Source organism: Anolis carolinensis, chromosome 3, assembly GCF_035594765.1.
Source record: "Anolis carolinensis isolate JA03-04 chromosome 3, rAnoCar3.1.pri, whole genome shotgun sequence".
Classification (NCBI taxonomy): Eukaryota; Metazoa; Chordata; class Lepidosauria; order Squamata; family Dactyloidae; genus Anolis; species Anolis carolinensis.
The window spans coordinates 198,835,579-198,863,270 of record NC_085843.1 but is presented as its reverse complement, the minus strand read 5'-3'; the positions used below and the strand labels follow the sequence as shown (position 1 = coordinate 198,863,270).

The 27,692-nt window shown below is 39.1% G+C and overlaps 1 long non-coding RNA gene across 1 annotated transcript in view; it reads right to left on the bottom strand.

The window, feature by feature from the left end:
* Window positions 1–862: 862 nt before the first annotated feature.
* The window catches only part of LOC134297721 (uncharacterized), a 39,210-nt gene continuing 12,380 nt past the window's right edge, over window positions 863–27,692 (bottom strand). The window contains exons 2-3 of the long non-coding RNA XR_010004582.1: window positions 5,719–5,782; window positions 863–1,383 (exon numbers count right to left, since the gene is read on the bottom strand). This is a non-coding gene — a long non-coding RNA (uncharacterized LOC134297721). The remainder of the gene's footprint in view (window positions 1,384–5,718; window positions 5,783–27,692) is intronic.

Here is a 27,692-nt window from a genome sequence, read left to right as displayed (position 1 = left end):
GAGAGTAAATTTCATGGTCCAAACAGTTTATTCAGAGCTTCCTTGATAATTGCAGTAGCTTCATATTCCATTCTGTATCAAGGAAATACATCTTTTCTTTATTTATAATGTGAGGAAGTTTCTGAGGATAAAAGATGACAGCTTTCCTTGTTCTCAGAGCCCTTCCACACAACCCTACATCCCAGAATATCAAGGCAAAAAATCCCACAATATCTGCTTTGAACTGGGTGTAGGGGTCTCTGAGATACCCTATACCCAAAGGCGATAACTAGTTGCTGTTTAACTGTTGGTTGATTAAAAGTACTTGTTTGAAGGTAACTGGTTAAAGTAGTTGGTTAGAAGTAGTAACTGGTCAAAGCAAACTGGTGGAGTTTAGGGAAACACTAACAAGAAGGGTTTCCCTAAACTCCACCATTGTAAACTAACACAAAAGTAACTACTCTAAAACTATGGGCAGGGAAGCCAAACAAAGAGAAACTGGAACTCATGCTGTTCCAGCACAGGTGACTTGACTTGACTTCAGAATGGAAAGACATTTCTGACAGCTACCCTCTACAGCCAATTGGAATAAGTCACATTATAGGTGATGGCAGCAGAGCCCGTTCTTAGTTTAGTGGGCCTAGTTTAATAAGATATATACTGGTGTAGTGGTGTGAGTGCTGGACTACAACTCCAGAGACTAGAGTTTGAATCCTCACTTAGCAATGGAATGGAAGGTGGAGGTACTATTTCAGGTGTCAGAAGTGTCATTGCATTTTCTATTGCTACCATGGTTGCCCTGCAAGCCTAATGCTTTGGTGTCTGAGCATGCTTTTCTTTTAGCATTAGAGTCCAGGCATTGGGGAAATGAACACAAAGAATCTGGATTTATTTATATATTTATTTACAGTATTTATATTCCGCCCTTCTCACCCCGAAGGGGACTCAGGGCAGATTACAATGAACATATATATGGCAAACATTCAATGCCATCAGACAAACAACATATAGTATAGACACACACAGAGGCATTTAACATTTCCAGCTTCATGATTCTGGCCACAGGGAGAGCTGTTGCTTCACCGTCCACTAGTGACTGTACTTCCTCATTCTTTTCTGGCATGTTGCTGGCAGTTTTATGGTGTTATAAATTAGTTAAATTAGCCTCCCGCATAAAGCGTACCTAAATTTCCTACTTGACAGATGCAACTGTCTTTCGGGCTGCTTAGGTAAACAGCAAGCTGGGCTATTTAATGGTTGGGGGCTTAACCCAACCTGGACTTCGAACTCATGATTTATTGCAGCTGGTTACTAGCCAGCTGCGCCACAGCCCAGCCCAACAGCCGGATTGCCTTGCATCATGTTGTATTGTTTTATTATCTCTTGCCTTTTCCCAAAAGCAACCTAAAAGATAAAAATAAAAAGCACAGGAAAAAACACATGTAAATAAAAATGTATAGTAAGCTCTATTTAAAATAGCACTTAACTGACCATAGAACGAAAACAGTAAAGCTGTAAAATACAGTAATAACATCTCTATTTCATGTAAAACAGTCAGTCTTAAACTGAGTACGGAAAGCAGCCAAGGAACAAGTGACTCTCACCTTTCTGCTCTCCCCCTGTTTTCAGCCATAATTTTGCCCTGTCCCTAATAATGATGCTATTACCTGCCTTTAAGAACCATTCTGCATGGCTAATCTGTAATTTAGTTCAGGTTGAGTTGAACTCAGGCACAGCTTTTCTTCCATAATTCCTTAATATTTTATGAAGAAATAGCATGATCTAACACACCAGCCAGAGCAGCTGATGTTGCCTTTTATTAGAACTTAAATTTGATGCTGGTACGTCAAAACTGTAAAATAATATAATGAGAGCTTAGCCTCAAGGCAATGTTTTCAGATTTGAGGGCAAAGGAGAGGAAGAGGGATTTCAAAGAAAGAAAACTTGCAGAAAAGTACAGAAACCTAACGTTGTAGGCATATGATTATATTTTCTCAAAGCAAGGCATTTTACTCTAACAGCAATTAAACAAGCACTATAACCATTTCTGAAGATCTGAAGTGATCTGAAACATTAGGAATGGAAAGAAGTCTGCACACAGCTTTCTGTCCCTAAATTACATTTATTTTAGCAATCCTTCTTGATAAATTCATTACAAATAAAATATATTTTTACTTCTTGGGAGGAGAGCAATGGCCAATGTCGATAAAATAGTGAAAGGCAGAGACATCACACTGGCAACGAAGGCCTGCATAGTTAAAGCAATGGTATTCCCCATAGTAACCTATGGATGCGAGAGCTGGACCATAAGGCAGGCTGAACGAAGGAAGATAAATGCTTTTGAATTTTGCTGCTGGAGGAAAATCCTGAGAGTGCCTTGGACCGCAAGAAGATCCAACCAGTCCATCCTCCAGGAAATAATGCCTGGCTGCTCACTGGAGGGAAGGATATTAGAGGCAAAGATGAAGTATTTTGGCCACATCATGAGAAGACAGGAAAGCTTGGAAGAGATCATGATGCTGGGGGAAATGGAAGGAAAAAGGAAGAGAGGCCGACCAAGGGCAAGATGGATGGATGGTATCCTTGAAGTGACTGTGTCCTACTCTCCAGGGAAGCAGAAAACAAGCTTGCTAAAATTCTAAAACTTCCAGCTATTCCTATACATGGAAATCACAATACTGTAGAACTACAACTGCTATTCTCCTCCATCATTGGTTACGGCATCTAACGCCCCTTCCACACAGCTGTATAAAATCCACATTGAACTGGATTATATGGCACTGTGGACTCAGATAACTCAGTTCAAAGCAGATATTGTGGAGTTATCTGCCTTGATATTCTGGGTTATATGGCTGTGTGGAAGGGTCCAGAAATATTTGAAGGTTCAAATATTCCCTTCCTCTGCCATAAAATAAAGTTCTAGGTCTAATGTGAGGTGACCAAAGGGGTAAAAATTAAAGCTGTGTATCCATATACAAAGTCTCTCAGGTGTCACAATAACAGTTTAGTTCCCACCAGACTTCTATGTCAACAAAGGTGACCTTGGTTTGCATAATTTTAGATAGGCTTTGAATGTTGTTGACTGTAAATGTAATCTAAAGTTGTTTCACCTGCAAAGTTGACAGTGAAGACAGGTGTCTCCATCTGAATCTTATCCTGTGGACGGGAAATCCTAACTCTCATCTGTGTTGCTTTGTGTACTGTAAATCTAAGCATCCCCAAATCACATGTAAATGATGACTGGAAGAATAAGCAGCATGGAGTTAAAACATCTTGCTACTAGTATACTGAGATGTGAAGGAGTACATTTATGTTGACAATTTTTTAAAGAAAACCAATTAAAACATAAGTGGAACATGCTCATAATTTTCTTCCCATGCATCAGCTACAGTAGGATCAATCTTGAAGATGACTCCCCTAAGTAGCTCTCTCAGAGCCCTATGGACTGGACATGGAACCACCAAAGCAGGCTTTCTACAACTAAACAACATCTTCTCCATGATGGAAAGAGCCAAGAGATGACCAGAGTTATGGGATATTGATAAAAGAACTCTGTGTTCTTTAGGCCTTTGTTAGAGTTGTAAAACTTCCAGCTCTTCCTATGGCAGCTTGACACCACTTTACCTCCTAGGTTAATATGCTATGGGGAAGATATTATATATATATATATATATATATATATATATATATATATATATATATAATGTGTGTTTTATTATGGAGTAAACAACAAAACCACTGAACCAAATCACACCAAATTTGGCCACAAAAGACATAGTCATCCAAAATATGTCTTGCAAGCAAAACAAAAAAACCCTAGAAAAATAAAGTCCAAATTAGAGGACGAGGAAAAGCCGGTTTCCCCCCTAAATGCCAGTTAGAAGGGTATGCCTTCCACATACCTATATAATTTCGTCTCCTTCCACATACCTATATAACCCAGAATGCCAAGGAAGATAATCCACAGTATCTGCTTTGAACTGGATTATCTTGAGTCCACACTGCCATATAATCCAGTTCAGTGTGGATTTTATACAGCTGTGTAAAAGGGGCCTCATATAATCCAGTTCTAAGCAGATAATATAACATTATGAATATAATATATAATAATTATTGTGGTATAATAATACAGAAAAATGTAATCTGTAAAATCAGGACAGTAAATAAAGAGCAACTCTCTGAAAACAGGGAAATTCCAGAAAGGAAACAACCAGAGCCAGCTAGCACCTCCCAACAAAGTATTCCCCCAAGCAGAAAGCAGGCAGGCTTTGAAGCTGCAAGGCAGCAAGGCGATTAAATGTTAATCAAGATGGCTAATTGCAGCATTCATACTTTCCGCACTGAGACTATTAATTGCTATTCAACCTGGCCAACCAAGATATCCCTTAGATAGAAAACCCCCAGGCTTTGAAGCCACAAGGCTATTCCATCCCATTCAACCTGGCCAACGAAGGATGGCCCTATGTAGAAAACGACCAGGCTTTGAAGCAGCGAGGCTATTCAGTGCAATTCAAATTGGCCAAAAAAACATTCCCCTAGAATGCAAGTACCCCGCCTTCCAAGCAGCAAGCCTATTCCATTGTATTCCAGCTCACCAAACTAGGATTCGCATAAGAAGAAAAAGGCCAGGCTTTGAGGCTGCAAGGCTATTCATTCAATCACCCATATACTGTTTTATCATCTCCAACATGCAGGTCATTCAAAAACGCAAACTTGTGCAAAATTGGGTTCAGATGGATGACATGAAACAGGGATGTGAATCCCAATGAAATTCCATGAAGTGCTGAAATGTAATATACAAGTTAAAATAGCTACAAATTTGAAGGCACACAAAAGCAAATATTCCCAGGACAACTTTCTTCATTATCTTATAGATGAAGTTGTCACACATGGTTTGGAAGTCAGTAGGGAGATGTCTGGTTTAGCTAGCAAAGGGTCAATGTAATAAAATGATACTATTGGAAGACAAAAAATATGTAAAGCTTATTGGGTGTTCAAGCTTCAGTCAAGAGGGATGTAAACAACAATAATCCTTTCTTCTTCTTTCTTTGTGCACTATACCATTAAAGGTAAAGATTTTCCCCTGACATTAACTCTAGTCGAGTTTGACTCTGGGGGTTGGTGCTCATCTCTATTTCTAAGCCGAAGAGCTGGTGTTGTCCGTAGACACCTCCAAGGTCATGTGGCTGGCATGACTACATGGAGTGCCGTTACCTTCCTGCTGGAGTAGTACCTATTGATCTACTCATATTTTCATGGTTTCGAACTGCTAGGTTGGCAGAAGCTGGGGCTAACAGCAGGAGCTCACCCCACTCCACAGATTCGAACCGCTGACCTTTTGGTCAGCAAGTTCAGCAGCTCAGTGGTTTAACCTGCTGTGCCACTGGGGGCTACACCATTAGATCAGTATTACTTTATGGCAGCATCCAATGGAATCAAAATGCTATTGATACATAATGTTAAAAATGATTAATAGGCATTATTCAGCAATATTTCAGTAGGAATATTTTGAAACAATATATCACTATTTTATTCACCTGGTCTTGCTATACCTCCTATTGAGCTGAGTAGAAAAAATAGGTTTATTTCATTCATGCATTCTTATTTGGGACTGGGAATTTCCCAAGAGTGGCATATATGTCAATAAAACAAAGAGGAATAGTTGGGTAGAATCTGGAATTGGCTTGAAAAACTATCACAGAACATGAGACTCATCAAAGGAATAGACAAAACACATACATTTGCTTCAACTTGGTACACAGTTTTGTTTTGCTTGTAGGGATGCTCTGGAATTCAGTCTTACCTAGAGCAATGAAAACATATTGAATTAGCTCTTTACAGCCTCAGACTAAATGTCTCAGTGAATAACATCATATGTCACGCCCGGGCAACAAGAGCACTAAGAACCGACACACGGAGGCCAAAAACTATCTAATATCTTTATTAAGGAAATATGAAAGAATAATAAAAACAAGTAGGAAATATAGTCCAATAAAAGACCTTTCAGGAAAGGTCAGAAATAGTCCAAAATTATACTGTCCAATATTTTATATTAGAGTCCAAAGTTGCAATCCAAACCGAAACACACTCTATTTGCAAGCAATAGAGTGGGGAAGCGTCCAAATTCTCTTCAAAGTTCAAAGTAAGTCCACAGCAAGAACTGGAAATAAGGCTTGATACTAGGAACAAGGTCCAAGGCTGGAAACAAGGCAAGATAGTTCGTGAATACTTGGCTAGACAAGGCAAGGCAAAGGAACTGGAGTTGCGGACTTTGCGAAGTCCACACTTGGCTGGAACCACGAAATCACTCCCGAAGTTGATCTGTTGACTCCGCACGGAATTCTTCGTGTCGGGCACTTTTAACTCAGTCTCATTTCCCTGTAAGCAGGTGTCCTGAGCTTCCTTTCCCCAGGGAAAGGAGAACGAAACACATCTCCCTCCAGATGCGTTCCTCCCTAGAATTTCCCAGGGGAACATGGCTAATTAACGTCTTGTTTAGCTGCGATTCTCAAGCTCCTCCGAACCTGCTCTTTCTCACCCCTGCCCGCCGCATAGAACTGTTTCCTGGGAAAAGGAGGGGAGGCAGTGGGAGAGACCCGTTCAAGGTCTTCTGTAATGGGCTCTCGGGAAGAATCATCAACAACAGGCATCTGGAAAGATTCCGGCTCTTGCTGAGCCGGCAAAAATCCCCTGTTTTCGTCCTCATCAGCCTCAATGGCGCTGGGATCAGGACTCCATGGCCCATGGGACATCACATCATACTTGTTGCAGTTTTCAAATTTCTAACATTGCAGTTTACACAACCAAAGGAAAGAATCAGGAAAATTTATCAGGGAGAATTCTATACATGGGCAGTTTTCAATGTCTCAGTGATGTTCACTGAATAACTAGAAATAGTGGACTAAAAGCACTCTGAATTGGATGCCTGTTCTCTTATGTATGTGTGTGTCTTCAAGTTGCCGCTCAACTTATTATTGTAGAGTTTTCTTCGGCAACAAATAGTGGTTTTGGAGATTCCTTCCTCTGAAATATAGCCGACAGCACCTGATACTAATCAGCAATGTCCTATTTAACCACGACTGACACCACTTAGTTTCCAAGATTCAGGGCTGTTGCCTTCAGGATTTTTAGGGTCTCTTGTTCCCTTAAAGTTACATGCATACAAAACATGGTCATAAAATGCATACACAACTACACCATTATGTCCAGATATTAATGCAGCCTGTCTCAACCTGCAAGTAGGGGAGGTTATTACTAACTTATATACTCATGTATAAGTCAACCTTGTGTATAAGTTGAAGGCAGGTTTTCGGGACCAAATTATGGATTTTGATATCACTTGTGTAAAAATTAAGGATCATTCCACAGAGACGGGGTCACACTAATGTAGCCTCTGGGGAGCAGCTGCCCATTGCCGCCATGCCATTACCTTGCCCAAGCAATGAAAAAGGGAGAGGTGGTATGTAATGGAATAGGCCTACCTTGCCAGGTTGGTGGGTAAAGACAGTTCTAGGCCTTGGTAGAAAAGGCAGAGCCAGGCAAGGGGAGGAGAAATCAGGCAGCGCCATATATAGTAGTGGAGTCTGATTGGTGGATAGAGTTGGAGGGAGTTGCTTAGCAACAGGAGGTAGGCGGTGCCAGAGAGACAGAGAATCATTCAGTAAGAGAGTGGAGTGTGAAGAAAGAGGGAAGAGTTTTGGGAGCGGGTAGAAAAGAACCTTTCTAAGGAAAAAGTTAAAATAGCCTCTAGCAAGTGCTAGATATTGTAGTGAGCCTCTAAGGGGTAGAGTGTTTATGTTAAAAGCCTCTAGAAGAGAGGACTCAGAGGTTTTAAAAAGCTTGCTTTTATTCCTTGTGAGTGTATGTGTGTGTCCTGTAGCTCTCATCAGACTATTTTAGGCAAAGCTGTTCATTATATTGGAAATAAATGTAGTCCAATGTATATTTGAATTGGACGCATAAGAAAAAGTGACCATCATCAATCAACCTCTGCCAAAATTCCAATCCAGAATAAATTCCTTGCTACTGTTATTTCATTTAGAAAGGACATTCATGACATGCTAAGTGGGTGAATGGTACCCCATCTAATCTGGCACTAAACCAAATAGGCATTATTCTCCCTCCCCCTTTGCAGATGTTGTGAAATTAATTGCTAAAGAATTGCTTTATTGCAAGATTATAGGTAAATTATAGACACTGCATGCAAACTGGAAACACTAAAAACAATTTCCCTTGGTGACAGGTAATAGATGGCCATGTGCTTCCATCCCAGCTAATGGGCTAAAAAGAATATATTCTAGTCTCTTTTGGATACTATCACAAAATGCCTGGAACTAGTTTTTCCAACAAAAACACAATAAATTAATTTTTTATAGTGTTCATGAAACCACAGCATTCTGGGCACCTCACAGACTGAAGCATAAGAACCGTAAAGCACACAAACAAATAAAATGTTATGAGCTAGTGGCAAATAAATATTTTAAGTGAAGTCATTGTGCTTTGCCAAAAATGTTTTCAACGTTAAAAGAAATGGAAAAAAAATCTTTTTATTGCCTGATCTTCAATACATTATCATGATATTTCACTGTAGTTATGTCAGTGTCACTTATGAAGGGGCATATGCCATCTGCTTTAATACTGACATGGTTCCTAGGGATTATTTGTTGATATTAGAGCAGAAAGGATATTCTGAACATGATTCTTTGTATGAAATACACCAAGGATAGACAAAAGGCAAGTACTCTGAAATCTACAGGTGAATCTGTAGTCTACAGTAAATTGGTTTCTGACTTGTCTACACTGATGAAAAAACTGTATTTGTTTCACAGGTCTTGTGAATTTGACACATAATATTTTTGATGATTGACTTGCAATATAGTTTCTTGGGTTTTTGATCTGGTTAAAAAATCTCCGAATTTTCCAGAAAATCCCATTTTTTCATGTGTGCTTGGCCCTCCAGATAGCAACAAATCATTGTGTATTTGGAGGAAGAGTCTGGGCAAAACTGGTTGGTGGGAATAACGTCCACCAGGACATGGTTCTTTCTGCATTGATTTTTAAATCAATGTTGAAAAACTCTCAGTTATCAAAAGAATTTGAAAGACTTTCTCTTAGCCCATCTTGCAAAAAGCATTATTTTAAAAAAGATATGTTTAAAACCAGGAAGAAATTATGAGCCTTACTGTGAAACTGATCAGAAATCTTGGGATCAACCAAGAGCTCAGAGGCACTGTGTTCCATTTGTCTTCTGACCAGAGGCTTATGTTCCATATCCAAAAATTATTATATTGGCCACGGAAATACGCTAGATAATAATTAATGAAAAATCCATGGCTATTTTTATCGTTACCTCACACCCAATTACAACTCAAGGATAGGAGAATGTTATTAAATTATTTGCCTTGTATTCACAAGACAGGTTAGACACCAATTTCGTGACTTGGACCAATTTGAAATCCAGTCAGTTTGACTCTGAAATGGAATCAAAAGTTAAGATTTTAAAAATCTAAAGATTTTCCTCTCATTAACTAGCATGCTGAATTATCCAAGAACTCCACATTTTTTGTCCGTTTCAAAGAGTTGGATCACTTATTTTTGGAAAGGTATTTCTAGGTCAGTGGTTCCCAACCTTTTTTTTTGACCAGGGACCACTTTGAACAGGGACTATTTGGACCAGGGACCACTTGACTAGTGACCACTCTCCAACATTAGTACCAAAAGGGTCAACTTTAGATTCCATTTGGTTATTTGGGGTGCTGCTTCATAAAGTTGCACTGGATAGACAACATCAGCTCTAGTTGCTGATACAGAACACATGCCATCCAGTGGTTGGCATCTGCTTGCCCACAGAAAACCATATTTAATAATCTAGAGCTGATGTGGTCTATCCAATGCAATTTTATGAATCAGCACTCCAAATAACCCCAGGAACAGGCCTAAAAACAAAGACACCAAGGGGCCTCCACTTCCAGGCATCACATGGAATGGCTCCGCTCAGGGGGAGGAAGGAGGAGAAGGTTTCGTGAGACCAGTCACTCTTGTTTCAATGGTGTAGTAATGGTGAGGTCGCAGACCATATTTGAGTTATTGGGGACCACAGGTTGGGAACCACTGCTCTAGGTGGATGAAGTATGCTAGATTTCTCAGAAAATCTTTTGTGACAAGCGTTTAAACAAAAGAAAAAAGAATATGGAATTGCTGATAGTATTTGATTTCTTCCTAAAACTAGAAGACATTTGCAAGCATTTTTTCTGCTGTTGGGAGGGGGGGTTGCAGATGAACTCAGCAGCTTTTATGTTTACAGTCTTCACTCTTTACATTTCTATATCACAAATGGGATCCTGGCCAAGCCAAGCATGAACTTATGCGAAAGTGAAATATTTTTCATAGTGTTACAGAAGTAGGCATCCTGTACATCCTTCTGCAATGCATTTGCTACAGTTGCATAAGGATAGCCAATCCCACTGGAATAAGCAATTTAGGTCCATTTCACTTCAAGGAAGAAGGATCCAGCTTATGCTGAAAAATAGCTACAGCGCTTCCTTCCACAGGTAAGCAGCAGCAGCAGATCTTACTCAGGCACACCCCAGTATGGAGTCAATGCCCGGGGCAGGGAACACCACCCAGGAACTATTAAAGTGCCATTATGAACACATTATGTTGCCATCCTCTTCCGACCTCCTTATAGACCACAGTGGTAGAGGTTAATGCTTTGCCAGCATTCAAATAGTCTAACCTGTGCCTTTTATGATTCCATTTTCAATTTTGTTTTTAATTTACATGCTTTCTTGTCATGTTTTAATCCAGTTTCCCACCCCACCCCCCAATCTCTTATGTAATTGTTAGCCTCCTGAACACTTGGGAGAATGGAGAAAAGTGTAGTATAAAATAAAATAGTACTTAAATTAAAAAAAATAAGGTAGAGGTAAAGACTGACATTAAGTCTAGTCATGTCTGGCTCTGGGGGTTGGTGCTTATTCTCCATTTCTAAGCCGAAGAGCCAGCATTATCTGTAGACCTCTCCAAGGTAAAATGGCTGGCATAACTGCATGGGGCACTGTTACCTTTACGCCAGAGCGGTGCCTATTGATCTACTTACATTTGCATTTTTCGAACTACTAGGTTGGCAGAAGCTGGAGCTCCCAGCGGGAGCTCACCCCACTCCCCAGATTTGAACTGCCAACCTTTCAGTTAGCAAGTTCAGCAGCTCAGCGGTTTTACCCACTGCGCCACAGGGGCTCCAAATTAAAAACATATGCCAAACAATATATGTGGCAAAATCAGAAGGATCTGAGAGATATATTCATGGCTGTTTGTGTCAGGGCCTTTTCACACTATGCAGTTCTAGTTCTATGATTCTACTTTTATCTTCCATAGTTGCATCCCATATGTAAATCCCAGGATTCCATTGGATGTTATCATGGAAGTAAACAGAATATCATGGCAATAAAATCATATAGTGTGAAAGGAGCTTTGTTTTCACTCTGAAGACATTGCCTTGTTTTGCAGCAAAGTCATTCTTATAAGTCTTTATTGGCAATATCTCTGGCAAACAACAATGTGCCCAATAAGTACAAATGAGAGAAAGCCTGGAGGGAAAGCAATTAAATACATTATACTGTAGGACTGGCATTCATTCCTCTGTCTTGAGGTTCATTGCATAACAATTTGGCAGTTTTCTCCCACTGCACCCCATGCCCACTCTTGAAGAATTAATCAGCAGTTTTGTTTTCTTGTTTCTATAAATAGTTTTTATAAATTCCTTTAATCTGCTCAGGTTATAGTTTACTAGTGCCAGTAGTCTACTTGTTTTTCCTTCATCAGTTATTTTTAGTATGGCACAGTTTTCTAGACTTTCCGGAAGGCTTTACTTCTGCTAGTAGGGATGCATTCAACTGCGCTTTCAAAAAATCTTGTTTTCAAGCTTGCTAAACTATGTTAGGGGGAAGGAGAGGGGAAGCACGATATGCTTCAGCACCCAGCAGTCATTGAAAGCTCGGTGAAGGAATGCTGTAATCCAGGGTTGGCCCAACTGAACTAGTAATATGTGTGTATGTGTGCCTCTGAGTTGCTTGTTGATATCACTTTGCCAGTTCCTTCATCTTACAGCACCTGGATTTGTGGCAATTCCTCATCTGAGTACTAACTAGAGCTGATCTGCTTAGCTTCCAAGCAGGATGTTTTCATTTAAATGTTTAGGTCAGTATATTAGTTATATATAAGAGCCAGTAGGCTTAGTGCACAAACTAAGAGATGCTGGTGTCATAACATACAGCTCACTAGCAACAAAAAGGAGAAACTCGATTTTAGTTGGAGCATTGTGTGGTTTCCAGGCTATATGGCCTTGTTCTAGCAGCATTTTCTTCTGATGTTTCTCCTGCATCTGTGGCTGGCATCTTCAGAGGATCTGATGGCGGTAAAGGAAGAAAGGAAGTCGAGTGTGTGTGTGTGTATATATATATATATATGTATGTGTGTGTGTATACAGTAGAGCAGGGGTCCCCAAACTAAGGCCCGGGGGCCGGATGCGGCCCTCCAAGGTCATTTACCTGGCCCCGCCCTAATTTATAATATAATATTTTTATATCAGTTTTAATACTATAATATATTGTATATATATATATATGATATTGATAATAATATTATCATTTTATACAATATAATACTAATAATAATACCATATAATAATATTAATTATATGTTATATATTACATATAATATTACAGTAGAGTGGTATAGTTCAATATAGTAATATATAATGCTAATATTGTGCTATGCTAACAATATAATATATTGTATGTACATACAGCTGCTCTGAGTTCCCTTCGGGGTGAGAAGGGTGGGATATAAATGTAGTAAATGAATAAATAAATAATTTTGGACTTAGGCTCACCCAAAGTCTGAATTGACTTAAAGACACACAACAACAACAATCCTAATTAACCTGACTATCTCATTGGCCAGAAGCAGGCCCACACTTCCTATTGAAATCCTGATAGGTTTATGTTGGTTAAAATTATTTTCATTTTTAAATATTATACTGGTCTTTCATTGTTATTGTTGTTGTTTTGCACTACAAATAAGACATGTGCAGTGTGCATAGGAATTTGTTCGTTTTTTTTCCCAAATGATAATTCGGCCCCTCTACAGTCTGAAGGATTGTGGACTGGCCCTCGGCTTAAAAAGTTTGAGGACCCCTGCAGTAGAGTCTCACTTATCCAATATAAACAGGCCGGCAGAACATTGGATAAGCAAATATGTTGGATAATAAGGAGGGATTAAGGAAAAGCATATTAAACATCAAATTAGGTTATGATTTTAGAAATTAAGCACCAAACCTCATGTTTAACAATAAATTTGACAGAAAAAGTAGTTCAATACACAGTAATGCTATGTAGTAATTACTATATTTATGAATTTAGTACCAAAACATCACAATGTATTGAAAATATTGACTACAAAAACATTGACTTAACGGCAGACTGCTTTGGATAATCCAGAATGCTGGATAAGCGGATGTTGGATAAGTGAGACTCTACTGTATATATATTAGGCTTGATCGATCCACGAAAAATTTGATTCTAAACTCGTTTCAAAACTAGAGGGGGGCAGCGTTTCGTTTCTGAAGGTATTTCCGAATTTTGCCCCCCAAAAAAATTCAAAATTAACGAAAATTCGTTATTTTCAAAATTAATTCGTTAATGGCGGACGCGCATGCGCAATTCCCAAAAACAGCACAGAGGGAGAGGACTTTACAGGACTCTCCCACCCTCATTTTTTGAGTGATCTTCTTCAAACTTGGTACAGTGGTAGAACACATTTAACACTGATAGCTCACCAAAATTTGGAACGTTTCCCTTATCCTCTGATTTTTGGAGAATTTTCATAGCTTTTATAATAAACCATTTTTTAATAATTGCAGAAATCTGTTCCTGGTTTGAAAGTCTTATTTCCTGTTAAATTGGGTTGTCTTTACTGTGAAAGTCATTGTTCTACTTCAGAAACTTTGTTTTTGTGGCTGAAACTTTGTTAAATTGGTGTGTGTGTGATATATACTGTGTATATATGTATATAGTCCCTGCTTATGTGTGTGTGTGTGTGTGTGTGTGTGTGTATAGGTAAAGGTAAAGGTATCCCTTGACGTTAAGTTCAGTCATGTCTGACTCTGGGGGTTGGTGCTCATCTCCATTTCTAAGCCCAAGAGCCAGTGTTGTCCATAGACACCTCCAAGGTCATGTGGCCGGCATGACTACATGGAGTGCCATTACCTTCCCAGAAACACCCAGAAAATGGGAATTCCAGACAGGAAACAATCAGGGCCAGCTAATACCTCCCAACAAAGGATTCCCCCAGGTAGGAAGCAGCCAGGCTTTGAAGCTGCAAGGCTATTCAATGCTAATCAAGGTGACCAATTGCAACATTCACACTTGCCTCCCACAGACAAGAGTTCTTTCTCCCACCCTGGACCTTCCACAGATATATAAACCCCACTTGCCTAGCTTCGCACAGACGTCAAAACCTCTATGTCTGCCACAGATGTGGGTGAAACGTCAGGAGAGAATGCTTCTGGCACATGGCCATAGAGCCCGGAATACATACCACAACAGTGTGATCCCAGCCATGAAAGCTTTCGACAACACAACCACAGTATCCATTCAAGTTCATGTAGCGTGGTATGGAGACCTGTATTGGGGGGAGGGAGGGTGCGAATCTGGGCCCCTTGGAGTCGTAGTCCTCCCTCCCTCCCTCCCTCCCCGGGAGCAGCCGAGGACGGGCCTGGCCCACACCCCCTCGCATCCCGGGCCTCTTCCTCCTCACCGCCGGGCCCCTCTCTGTCTCTCTCGGTCTCTCCAGGCCTGAGCTGAGGCGAGGCGGCGGCGGCGGCCATTTCCCCCCTCCGTCTTCCTCCTCCTCCTCCTCCTCGGCCTCCTTCCCCCTCACCCCCTCCCATTGGCTGAGCCCGTGACGCCCCTTTTGCTGAGGGGTAAAAGGAAAGGGCCTGAATGGTGGGAGTTTGGGTGATTTGCAAAAGCTTTTTTTTCCTAATGAAAAAAACGAAGAAATAAGAAAAAACGGCCTCTCGCGATTCGAAACCGCGATATCCAGACGTGTGGACAATCAAGGTCGTATATTGCTTCAAAACAAACGAAAATAACGAATTAATAACGGGTAACGGGGAAATCGAATTATTTGAGCAAGCCTAATATATATATATGTCTTTCTTTCTTTCTTTTTTCTTTCTTTCCTTCTTTCTTTCTTTCTTTCTTTCTTTCTTTCTTTCTTTCTTTCTTTCTCTCTCTCTCTCTCTCTCTATCATCTATCTGTGGAATGTCCAGGGTGGAAGAAAGAGCCGATACAGGTTGATTCAACAATAGGCATATGCGAGTATGATCGTTTGTAAGACAATGTTTGTGTCACAAAGTAGTACACAGTATATTGTCCAGTTGCAAAGGCAAACCCTATTTACATTTCCAGTACATCCTCCCTCTAATGGCTTTTTTATAGCTTTCTAAAATATTCTGAAAAACAAAAAAGTGAGATTGTTATTAGATTTCACCTTAGGGCATTCTTATAATAAAATCCTGAATATTTTTTATGCTTATCATGAGCTATTATGGATTCTCATCCCTTCTGAACTACCTGCATAAATATGGTAACAGTATTTTATCTCATGCAATGGTCTTCACATGGTTCCTATTCAGTTTTGAATAATCTATTGCATTTTACATCTTGCAAGATACAGACTTCTATAATGTGTGTACTTGTTATTATGTACCTTCAGGCTGACTCTGGCTTATTGCGGTTCTATCATAGGGTTGTATGATTTATTCCGAGAAGGTGTGCAATTTCAATATTGTATGACTTACCTATGTGATTTTCTTGGGTGAGCAAGATTTAAGCTTTGGTTCACTAGAGTCCTAATCTAACACTTTCGCCATTACACCACATTAACTCCAATTAAAATGTGTGTAGATTCCCACAATTACTCTACCTTGAAAAGTGGTGAATAGGCCATGAGACTCTGGCCTAAAATGGTTGCCTACATGTAGGTGCTTTAGCTTGAAAATTAACACTGCTGTTACAGTATAACCATATTAAAGCAAGTCAATTCAATATACAAGGGACCCCTGGTGGCGCAATGGGTTAAACCCTTATGCCGGCAGGACTGCTGACTTGAAGGTTGGGTTGCTGACCTCAAAGTTGCCTGTTCGAATCTATGGAGACCGTTGATGAGCTCCCTTCTGTCAGCTCCAGCTCCCCTTGCAAGGACATGAGAGAAGCCTCCTACAAGGATAGTAAAAACATCAAACATCTGGGCATCCCCTAGGCAATGTCCTTGTGGACAGCCAATTCCCTCACACCAGAAGTTTCTCAAGTTGCTCCTGCACGGAAAAAAAAATCAATATACATGTCTGCTCAGAATAAAGCTCCACTGAGTTCATTCTAGTTTACTACTAGGTAAGTGGATTAGATCTGAAGTCATAAATGAAATAATGCGCAAGATGTTTACAACTAATTAAGATTAAATCATGGCCTCTCAGATTACAAAAATATGGAATTCAAAGCGTATCAGAGTTATTGTTTCAGATCTAACAAGTTTCTGCGTGATTGATATACAGCAAAAATAAGTAAACCAATGTCATGCGGCCACTTAGAAGTCCCATTAAATTTAGGTGCTGTGTTGTTTTTCAAGAAGTATGCTTCAAAGGAATTAAAATTTTCACTGTTATTCCTCTAAAGTTAATTACAGAAGGCCAGTATCATATCAGTTTGCCAGAATATAAATGTGGTGTGGTGGCTGAATGTTTTGAAGTCCATATGCAAGTAATGGACAAAACTCTTGGCCAGGGTCAATCTTGTTCTCTAAATATAGCTCCTCTTATTTTGAGTCAGTCTTACATTGAAACTTGGATTTTCTACACAGAATACATACAAGTGCTATAAAGCTAAATAACAAACCTTGCTTCACAGGATGCCTTTCAGCATTAAGAACCTAAAAGCAAGAAACACAAAAACACACATCATCTGTGTCCCCTGTGTAAACTTGAAACATTGGCATGCAGTGAATACAATTTCTCGCCAGAAATAGTACTATTTTTGGTTCTGATTAAGAAACCAAAGTAAGTACCTGGAGAGAGAAGAGAAAAAATGAGGTGGTTAGACCAGATTCTGTTGTATAAATGATTATGTTAGTAGGTCTTATGAAAACAAGTGTCACCAGAATCCACTGTGCTTTTAAAACTGCCTAAAACTATTAAAACTAATCTCAACACATTCAGAGAGTAAATTCCTCTGAACACAGCATGGCTTACACTTGAGCCAGCAAGACTATAATTATAATATGTGAGTAACAACTATAGTAGCTTAAGAAATTAGGAGACCATAATAATAGATTTCTAAATCATGAACACGAACATCTCCTTGGCCAATTAAACTAAAAAAATGGAAGAATGGTCACCCTAAAAATAGATGATGTACTTTTATAAAAGTTATGTAAGCGAAATCCATGGGTCTAAATCCAAAGGTTATTCCAAATAGAATAGGTTCACTGAATTTATGGACATACTTGACTGTAATTGAGTGTGCGCCTGTTCAGGGATTTATGGAACAAAAATCTATAGTTGCAAAATACATTTGCACCAGTATAACAAAAGATTTTGGATTTAGTTCATGTATTTGTTAGAATACAGAATAAAAGAGAGCGAGGTGAAATGGTTTGATAGTTTGCTATGACTCTTGAAACCAGGGTTTGAATCTCTGCTCGGGCATGGAAACCCATTGGATGACCTTGGGTAAATCATATTTTCTCAGCATCAGAGGCAAATAAAACCCCCTTTGGACAAATCTTGACAAGAAAACCCTGTGATACGTTTTCCTTGGGTTGACCTTAAGTTAGAAATGACTTGAAGGCACATAACAACAACAAATGTCAGAAGCTGATGGCAGTGGTGGTTGTTTGCAAATGCCCACTATTTTCTTCTCAAAAGTATTTGAATGAGACCAGTTCCTTTGTTGGTGGTGCCTATGAAGTGGGCATAGAAGATAAGAAGCTGCCTCACATCATCTCAGACCATTGGTACATGTGGCTCAGTACTGTCTATATTGACTAGCAATGATAGCAGCTATGTTGTGTTCTACATAGTACTCTTTCCCAACCCTATTTGGAATTGTCAACAACTTACAATTTCTGATAGAAGTTTTGCATCCAAAACATGTGTTGCTTTTGTTACATAAACACAACCACCCAGTGAAAGCTCAGACTTTACTTGATATGTGATGAAACTATGTGCATTGCCCTTTTTGTGGTATGACTATATATATATATATACACACTAGCTGTGCCCAGCCACGCGCTGCTGTGGCTAGGACTTTATTTTTCTTTTCTTTTTGTTGTATGAACGTAGAGGCGTGGATGAGAGGTTGCGCTGTCAATTTTTGAGGTTGTGGGGTGTTTAGTTTAGTTGTTTTGTCCGGTGCCATGATTCCATTACCCTTTTATATATATAGATATATATAATCGTGTAGAAGTGAACATACTGCAAGTTGCTCCTGGTGTGAGAGAATCGGCTGTCTACAGTGATGTTGCCCAGGGGATGCCCGGATGTATTACCACCCTGCTGGGAGGCTTCTCATGTCTTTGCGTGGGAAGGTAGAGCTGACAGATGGGAGCTCACTCCATCTTACAGATTCAAACTTTAGGTCAGCAGTTCAGCCAGCACAAAGATTTAACCCATTGCGCCACTGTGGATCCTTCCTATATTTGTATTATTGTATGTTAAAATGTTCTTAATCTGATTTTGATATATTTATGACAGAACTGCAAAGTTGGCAGAAGCTGGCCCTGTTTCTGAACCTAATATATTACATTGTAATACTGTTTTAAACATTGCTAAGTAATAGTAAAAATAATTACTTAAAATTGTTACTCATGATGATGTGTAGAGAAGTAGACCTATTTTACAGCTTGAAAGTATTAATTGCATATTTTAAGACAAAGCTTGTTGATGTTTCTTTTTATTTTTGCTATTTTATCAAAAAACAATCCAGGAGTAAATAAACTGAAGGCACCAGATTCCATCTGATCTTGGAAGCTATATGGGGTAAGTCCAAGTTAGTACTGCTTAGATGAAGACCACCAATGAATACAAGGTTCTGTAGGCTATATTTCAGAGGAAGGAACTTTCAGAGTAAAACCATCTTTGAATATTCCTTGCCTAAAGAAACCCTATGAAGTTCATAGGGTTGCCATAAGTCAACAGACAACCTTGCATGAGCAAAGATGCTATTACAATACAATCTATTTTAAGTGCTTTTAATAATGTGTAGTTAAATATGATCATAGGAAAAGAGAAAAATATTTTAACTTCTATGTAGTACAGTAGAGCCTCACTTATCCAACATTTGCTTTTCTAACATTCTGGATTATCCAATGCAGTCTGCCTTTTAGTAGTCAATGTTTTTGTAGTCAATCTTTTCAATACATTGTGGTGTTCTGGTGCTAAATTTGTAAATACAGTAATTACTACATAACATTGCTGTGTATTGAACTGCTTTTTCTGTCAAATTTGTTGTAAAACATGATGTTTTGGTGCTTAATTTGTAAAATCATAATGTAATTTGATGTTTAATAGGCTTTTCCTTAATCCCTCCTTATTATCCAACATTTGCCGGCCCATTTATGTTGGATAAGTGAGACTCTACTGTACATCACTGCAGTATTCCCATGATGTTCACATTTGTGCAAAAAAACACACACACACACATAACAAATTCATAATAAAGTTATTGTATTGGAGAATTACTAATACATTGCAACAGGTGAGGAATTTTGCAAACATTTTCCATTAATATCCTTGAAATGTCTCTGTAATTGTACAAAACACTTGGCAGAGTCTTTATAGTCCTCATTATCATTGGCTACTACGTTACAAAACTAAATTCTAAAATAGAGGAAAGCTCAACAATGGCTCCTTCCTTTCTGATATTCCAAAGTGCTTGAGTTATGTAACAGGCAACAAAAGTAACTGGAATAATAACTTTTTATAATCCAAAGATTATAATCACCAGTTGATCCATTTACTAGGAATCATCAATTTTCAGAGTAGATTCTGACAGTTTTCTCCTGCTGGCTGTTAAATAACCAAACAAAAGAGATGATATTTCATGACTCTAGATCTTTCTCACAGTCTTGAAAGATTAGGAAAGGGCATGTGTTCCATATTTCTTCTGAAAATGGAGCAGCAGCTTCCTCCGTCCCATAGAATTTTTATTGCATAGAATCATAGAGGTGGAAAGGCACACCCAGCTTATTTGTTTGATTTATCCCTTGCTCTTTCCAATTGGCATGGTAATGTTATGTAAGAAGTAAGGGGCAGATTCTGAATGGCAACATAATGCAGGCCTTTGTGCGGAGACGCAGAAGCAAGGGAATAACAGTTACTTATTTTAAAATGAACAGGCAAGAGGCCACTATAGCTAGAAATGTAATCCAATAATATGAACTATAAAACAGTAATTAAACCAAAATATAATCCATGTGTTACCTACACATATCTATATATATAAAAATGTAATGTGCATTTTTCCCATGGAGTAAACAACAAAACCACTGAACCAAATCACACCAAATTTGGCCACAAAAGGCATAGTCATCCAATCTATGTCTTTGAATAAAAAACCTAGAAAAATAAAGTCCAAATTACAGAGGATGAGGAAGGGCCGTTCTTTCCCTGGCTGCCAGTCAGAAGGGTAGGCCCCTTTTAGGCTCCGCCCCCTTCGTGTCATAGCAACCTCCTCGGTCACAATGGTGCCAGCGGACAGACAGGATACACTTCTTATAAAATACAGATTATCTAATATGAACTGGATTATATGGCAGTGTAGACTCAAGGCCCTTCCACACAGCTATATAACCCGGAATGCCAATGTATATTCACAAGCTTTAGGAAATAGCATATACTAACTACCATCAGTTCCTTAATACTTTATTTCCCGTACCACCACACTTTGCCACAGCAACGCGTGGCCGGGCACAGCTAGAACATTCATAAAAAGTAAAACTCAATATTCAGAGTTTGTGAGTCCAATGCCCACCAGAGTTCATGTTCCACATGGACTGTATAAGTCACTAATTGTGAGTCCAAATTTAAACGTCCAAGTAAGTGAATCCTTTATGAAATCCAATGTTTTAAACAAGTCCAAGGTTAGTCACCATCCACGACCGGTTTCGACTGTGTAGTCTTCCTCAGGTGGTGGTTATGCAGGTATGGAGAACCTAAAGTAGTCAATTCCGTTCTTCGAGTATTTAATTTCAATGTGTCATTATCAATGACGGAGTGGACCTACAGGGAATACATATGAGTGGCTAGAAACACTTGTACAGGATAAAAATTACAAATTACAAAGTATAGTAAAAGCATTGAAGACAGGAGCATGTATACTCACATAAACTCTCCTACATAAACTCTCCTATAGAGGTGCTCTGCTACTGGTTTGATTCCTTAGGCAAGCACAGGAGAAGCAGGTAAAACTCACTGTATATAGGGAGAATTTTAAAGGGGCCCAGTATGGATGTAGGTGTGGCTATGTATCAGTCATTTGAAAGAAGTTTTACATAAAAAGAACCTATTTGAACTTCACCAAAGGTATACACCAAGCTCACATAAAATATTGAAATGTAATAGAATCATTGAGACCCTTAGGGTGAACTGTTTTAAGAGTGAATATCCAGAAGACTTCCCGTTGTTGTAGTTTGGTGCATAAATCTGTGTTTGAGGAAGAAGTAACTACCTCTAGGACTAGAACCCTGAATGATTCAGGACTATGGTTCATGCAGACTGACAGGTCCCAGGTTCAAATCCCGGGAGCGGACTGAGTGTCTGCTGTTAGCTCCAGCTTCTGCCAACCTAGCAGTTTGAAAACATGCCAATGTGAGTAGATCACCGGCGGGAAGGTAACAGCGCTCCATGCAGTCATGCCGGCCACATGACCTTGGAGGTGTCTACTGACAACGCCGGCTCTTCGGCTTAGAAATGGAGATGAGCACCAACCCCCAGAGTCGGTCACGACTGGACTTAACATCAGGGGAAGCCTTTACCTTTACCTAAAAATAAGTAAGTATTTATATTGCTCTCCAGATAGGTCAAGCCAGTTTTTTGGGTTAATTTTGAGTTAATTTCTTTCATTAAAATCGCTAGACTTATGCACAAATATTTTAATTTTCATGTGTTATAGCAGGTTAATAGATCTGATTGGCAAATTAAATTTATTTCTAAGCTTCAGATAAAATTAAGATCCACTTGAAAAGGGGATAATGAAGTTTTAAAAGTGATGCTCTGTGCTATCAGGATTTTTTTTTTAAAGTATATACAGTACACTGCAAACAATACTCCAGTCTTTCTCATTCAGAAATCAGAAATATGTCATTGTTCACTATCAGCTATTTCCCAGAGGGTGGCAGCAGGATTCTCTCATTCCACCAACATCCACAGAGATGGTCACTTTTTATGGGTAAAGTGCCGTTATGTAACGGATACAGTGTACGGTTGTTGAGCGGCATTAGGCTCAGCTATCAAATGTACCTTTCGCTTCTTTTATAGTGGTGTGAAATGAAGTGTCCATTCTTCATAGAACAGCAAGGTTCTGCCCCTGCTGTCATCGTGCAAGGAAATGCCATAATTAACTGCCCTTAGGGATTAGAAACAGGCCCATGTTCACTAAGACTGCAGAAGCTAGCAGATATTTCGCATAACTATATCATGGGTAAGTTTTATTTGTTCCTTTGTTTTCTTTGGCTGGTCTTTTAACAAAGACAAAAGAAATCAAAAGAAAAAGGACTTCAAATTGGTTTCCCGTAATGAAAAGTCACAGTTCGTTTCCCTCTTTTAGAAAAAAATCCCCAGTGTTCATACTGGAGAGAAAGAAGGCAGACAGAAAAAAAGTCCCAAATCTTGCTATTTTAGAGCAGTGTTTTCAAAACAGGAGGCTCAAGCCCAAATGTGGGTCACAAGGCACTCACAGGGAGGTTTGCCATATTGGCAACTGCAACCCTTCAGGCAGGTGGTTTCCTTTAACCTCTACATAACAACACTGGAAGTGATGTGTGTGATTTCCAACATTGTGTGCTATACTTGGAAATATTTTTAAAGTCTAAAGCTGAAACAGAAGTCCTTGGTACCTGGGTCCAAATTCAGGCTTCCTGAGAACACAGTCTGGTTTTCTGGGTTTCCCCCAGATAGTGATATACCCATTTGTCAGACATAAACATTAGGTAGCTTCCTAGTTTTTGTGCAGTTTTATCCCCATTCTACTAGCTCAGAGTGCCTCTCCTAAGGACTGGTCATAAGATCTTTAAACCAAAATGTGCTGATATTTCTGGTCTCATTCTTCTGCCTTTAGCAGAGGGAGAAGAACTCTCGTCAATTGGAGGTCAGTGTGAATGTTGTAATTAATCACCTTAATTAGCATTGAATAGCTTCATCTCCTGACTTCTTCCTGCCTGGGGGAATCCTTTGTTCAGAGTTGTTAGCTGCCCCTGATTGATTCATGTCTAGAATTCTTCTGTTTTTAGAGTGTTGTTCCTTATTTACTGTTCTGATTTTAGAGTTTTTTTTTTTTAATATTGGTAGCCATATTTTGTTCATTTTTATGGCCCCCAACTGACAAGAGTTCTTCTCCCACCCTGGACCTTCCACAGATATATAAACCTTCCTTTCTTAGTTTTCCCATATACATCACAACCTCTGAGGATGCCTGCTATAGATGTGGGTGAAACGTCAGGAGAGAATACTTCTGGAACATGGCCATACAGCCTGGAAAACACACCACAACCCTGTGATTCCGGCCATGAAAGCCTTCGACAACTAAAAGTATACAGCTTTATGCATATTGCTCAGCACAATGTTAATTTATTCAGCACCAATGATGATAAGTGCTTATTAAAGTCATCACCTCAATACTCCACAAAAACGGAGTGAGTGAAGGATTCTTTGCATTGTACAACTTTGGAAGTACATGTTGGAGTATTACAGAAGTCACCTGGAAAACTACACTTCCCATAGACAACCACTATTAAGAAAAAGATACTTGTCTGGGAGGCACAGACAAGTGACTATCTCAAGACACCACATACAGGACACATGAAGTCACTTAAGTGGAACACATAAAGGACATAGGAAATCCCATAGGAAACTATTAAATGCCTGATATAATAGTAATCATTCTTTCATTAGCAATAGTGTGAAGCATATGCATTCCTCCTGCACCCAAACACAGTAGCTACAATGATATGCCTGCTAGGAGCTCCATAAGTAAGTGTTAATCTCAGAGCAAGCTGTCAAAACATTGCAGCACTATTGGGTTACAAAGCTAGCCTCGAGTGTAACATTAAGGCAATGTGAGCATGTCTGCTGGATATGGCCCATTTAACGTTAAAGAAGGAAGTTTCGCCTGTAGCAGCTGTTTTTTCATGTCAGAGCAAGGCTGAGAATAATGTGCCTCGGCAAGAATGAGAGCGAATGGATGCAACAGGTTTCTTTCTCTCAAGGAAGATACAAGTTTCACTGGATGTCAGTTTTGCTTTATAAAATCAGTAGCAACAGCAGCTGAATCTAGTGCTAAAATCAGGTTTGTCTTTGTTTCTATATTATTCCCGCAGGCATATGAAAAAGGCAGAAAAGGCCCAAGGGTGGCAAAGACAGGGTGAATCATCCTTGATTCGTTTAATCCACACATTCTGAACTTGGTGCCTGATACAAGTACAGAAATGTATTCCTTCATTATGCTCCATGCCAAACTTGAAACCAAGGCCACTTATGTTTTGGATGTATGTTGGATGGAAGTCATGGTTATGCTGGCTAGGAATGGTGGAAGTTTTAACCCACCACATCTGGAGTAGGTATGGAAGAGTCTTTGAAAATAATCCAAAAACAGGAGAGGTTGAAATGCATGTTTTTCAAGAGCTGAAAAACTCTGATAGAAATCCTGAACTTAGTATCTTCAGAATTTAGAACTACTACTACTACAACTATAACTACTACTACTACTACTAATAATAATAATAATAATAATAATAATAATAATAATAATAATAATAATAATAATAATACAGTAGAGTCTCACTTATCCAAGCCTCACTTATCCAAGCCTCTGGATAATCCAAGCCATTTTTGTAGTCAATGTTTTCAATATATCATGATATTTTGGTGCTAAATTCATAAATACAGTAATTACAACATAACATTACTGCGTATTGAACTACTTTTTCTGTCAAATTTGTTGTCTAACATGAAGTTTTGGTGCTTGATTTGTAAAATCATAGCCTAATTTGATGTTTATTAGGCTTTTCCTTAATCCCTCTTTATAATCCAAGATATTCGCTTATCCAAGCTTCTGCCGGCCCGTTTTAGCTTGGATAAGTGAGACTCTACTGTACTTTATTCGGGGCCTCTGGTAGCACAGTGAGTTAAAGCACTGAGCTGCTGAGATTGTGGACCAAAAGGTCGCAGGTTCAAATCCAGGGAGTGGAATGAGCTCCCACTATTAGTCCCAGCTTCTGACAACCTAGCAGTTTAAAAACATGTGAGTAGATCAATAGGTATCGCTCTGGCGGGAAGGTAACGGTGCTCCATGCAGTCATGCCAGCCACATGACCTTGGAGGTATCTACGGACCACGCCAGCTCTTCGGCTTAGATAATGGAGATGAGCACCAACCTCCGGAGTCGGACACGACTCGACTTAACATCTGGGGAAACCTTTACTTTACCTTAATACTTTATTCCTATTCTGCCCTATCTCACCGTGGGCTCAGGGTAGATTCCAGCATACACAAACACAAAGGCAAATATTCAATGCCTAGAAACAACCAGAACACAGATAACGGTAAAGGTTTCCGCTTCCAGCTTTGAGGGATGGTGCTCATCGGTGGCTCTGCGGGTTGGTGCTCATCTCCATTTCTAAGCTGAAGAGTTGGCATTGTCTGTAGAAACCTCCAAGGTCATGTAGCCGGCATGACTGCATGGAGTGCCATTATCTTCCCACCAAGGTGGTACCTTTTGATCTACTGACATTTGCACGTTTTTGAATTGCTTGGTTGGCAGAAGCTGGGGCTAACAGTGGAAGATCACCACATTCTGCGGACTTGAACTACCAACCTTCTGGTAAGCAATTTCAGCAGCTATCTTGTTGTACTATCATGGCCCCCCTGGACTTATTCCATGCAAAATTCATTCATGGTTGTTTTATGCAAAAACAGCAAATTCTGAACAGGACACAGTGTTTTCTATATGGAGACTAGTTTTTCTATATAGAAATACAGTAGAGTCTCACTTATCCAACACTCGCTTATCCAATGTTCTGGATTATCCAACACATTTTTGTAGTCAATGTTTTCAATATATCATGATATTTTGGTGCTAAATTCATAAATACAGTAATTACTACATAGCATTACTGCGTATTGAACTACTTTTTCTGCCAAATTTGTTGTTAAACATGATGTTTTGGTGCTTCATTTGTAAAATCATAACCTAATTTGATGTTTAATAGGCATTTCCTTAATGCCTCATTATCCAACATATTCGCTTATCCAACATTCTGCCGGCCCGTTTATGTTGGATAAGTGAGACTTTACTGTATAAGCTCCTGTGTAGAATATGCTATAATTAGGAATTTATTCTTTCTAAAAATTTCAGATGTTGATGTGCATAGAAAATGCACACTTTCTGTGCAGAAATTAACATTTCTGCATTGAAATATCAGTTTTGCTGGTCCAAATTAGTGATGTGACTGAATAACCCTTTTTTTCCCAGTGCACACAGATTTTATCATTCTGACATTTCAGCATTTAGGATTACTACCTAAAATGCAAATATTGTATGCTGCTGCCATTAGATAAAACATAATTTAAATATATACAGTACAGCTTCCATATCCACAGGAGATATTCCAAGATCTACCCTGCCCCTGAATATCTTAAACCATGGATAATAACGAACTCTATATTTTGATAATATTTGGGCTTCAAGCTTACTATAGAAATGTAGTAAAAGACATAGAGAGGCTCATAAGCACTTCTAGGCAGAATTTTTTCGGAAGTGTGGGTAAGTGAAACCATAGATATCAAGTCTGTGAATAAGAGGATCATGCTGGATATTTGTGTATTACATTTTATTAGTCTCTGTTTGGGTTTTCTTTCAAAATACACATACTCTTGTTGTACACTATTTTGCTCATTACTGATGGATATATATTGCTTTTCCTAAAGCTATCTTCAAGTTCAGCTCAGTACAACTTCCAGCTGTTTCCTCCCCATCGCAATAGTCAACAATACATGACACTGAGTATCCTTAGTACTTATTGGACTGTTTTAGGTTCCTCTCAATCCCTCCCCAGTCTTATATTTCCACAAATTTGTGACCTTCCTGAAGATGCCTCTTGCGTGCAGTAACAGTTAGTCTATGTAGTATGACCTTCGTATCCATGGGGAACAAATTCCTGGACATTGTGTGTATAGGTGAAAACACAAATAACAGAAAATCTTATGGAATTGAAGGGCTTCTAGCCCAAGAATACATAATGCTGTAGGATCTAGAAGATATTTTGACAGTTATGGATAAATGAAATCATGAATACCTGTCCTGCAGATATAGAGCTTATACTGTATAATGCTATTCAAAGGGTGATTTCACAAGTAGTATATCATTGGGCTTAGCTA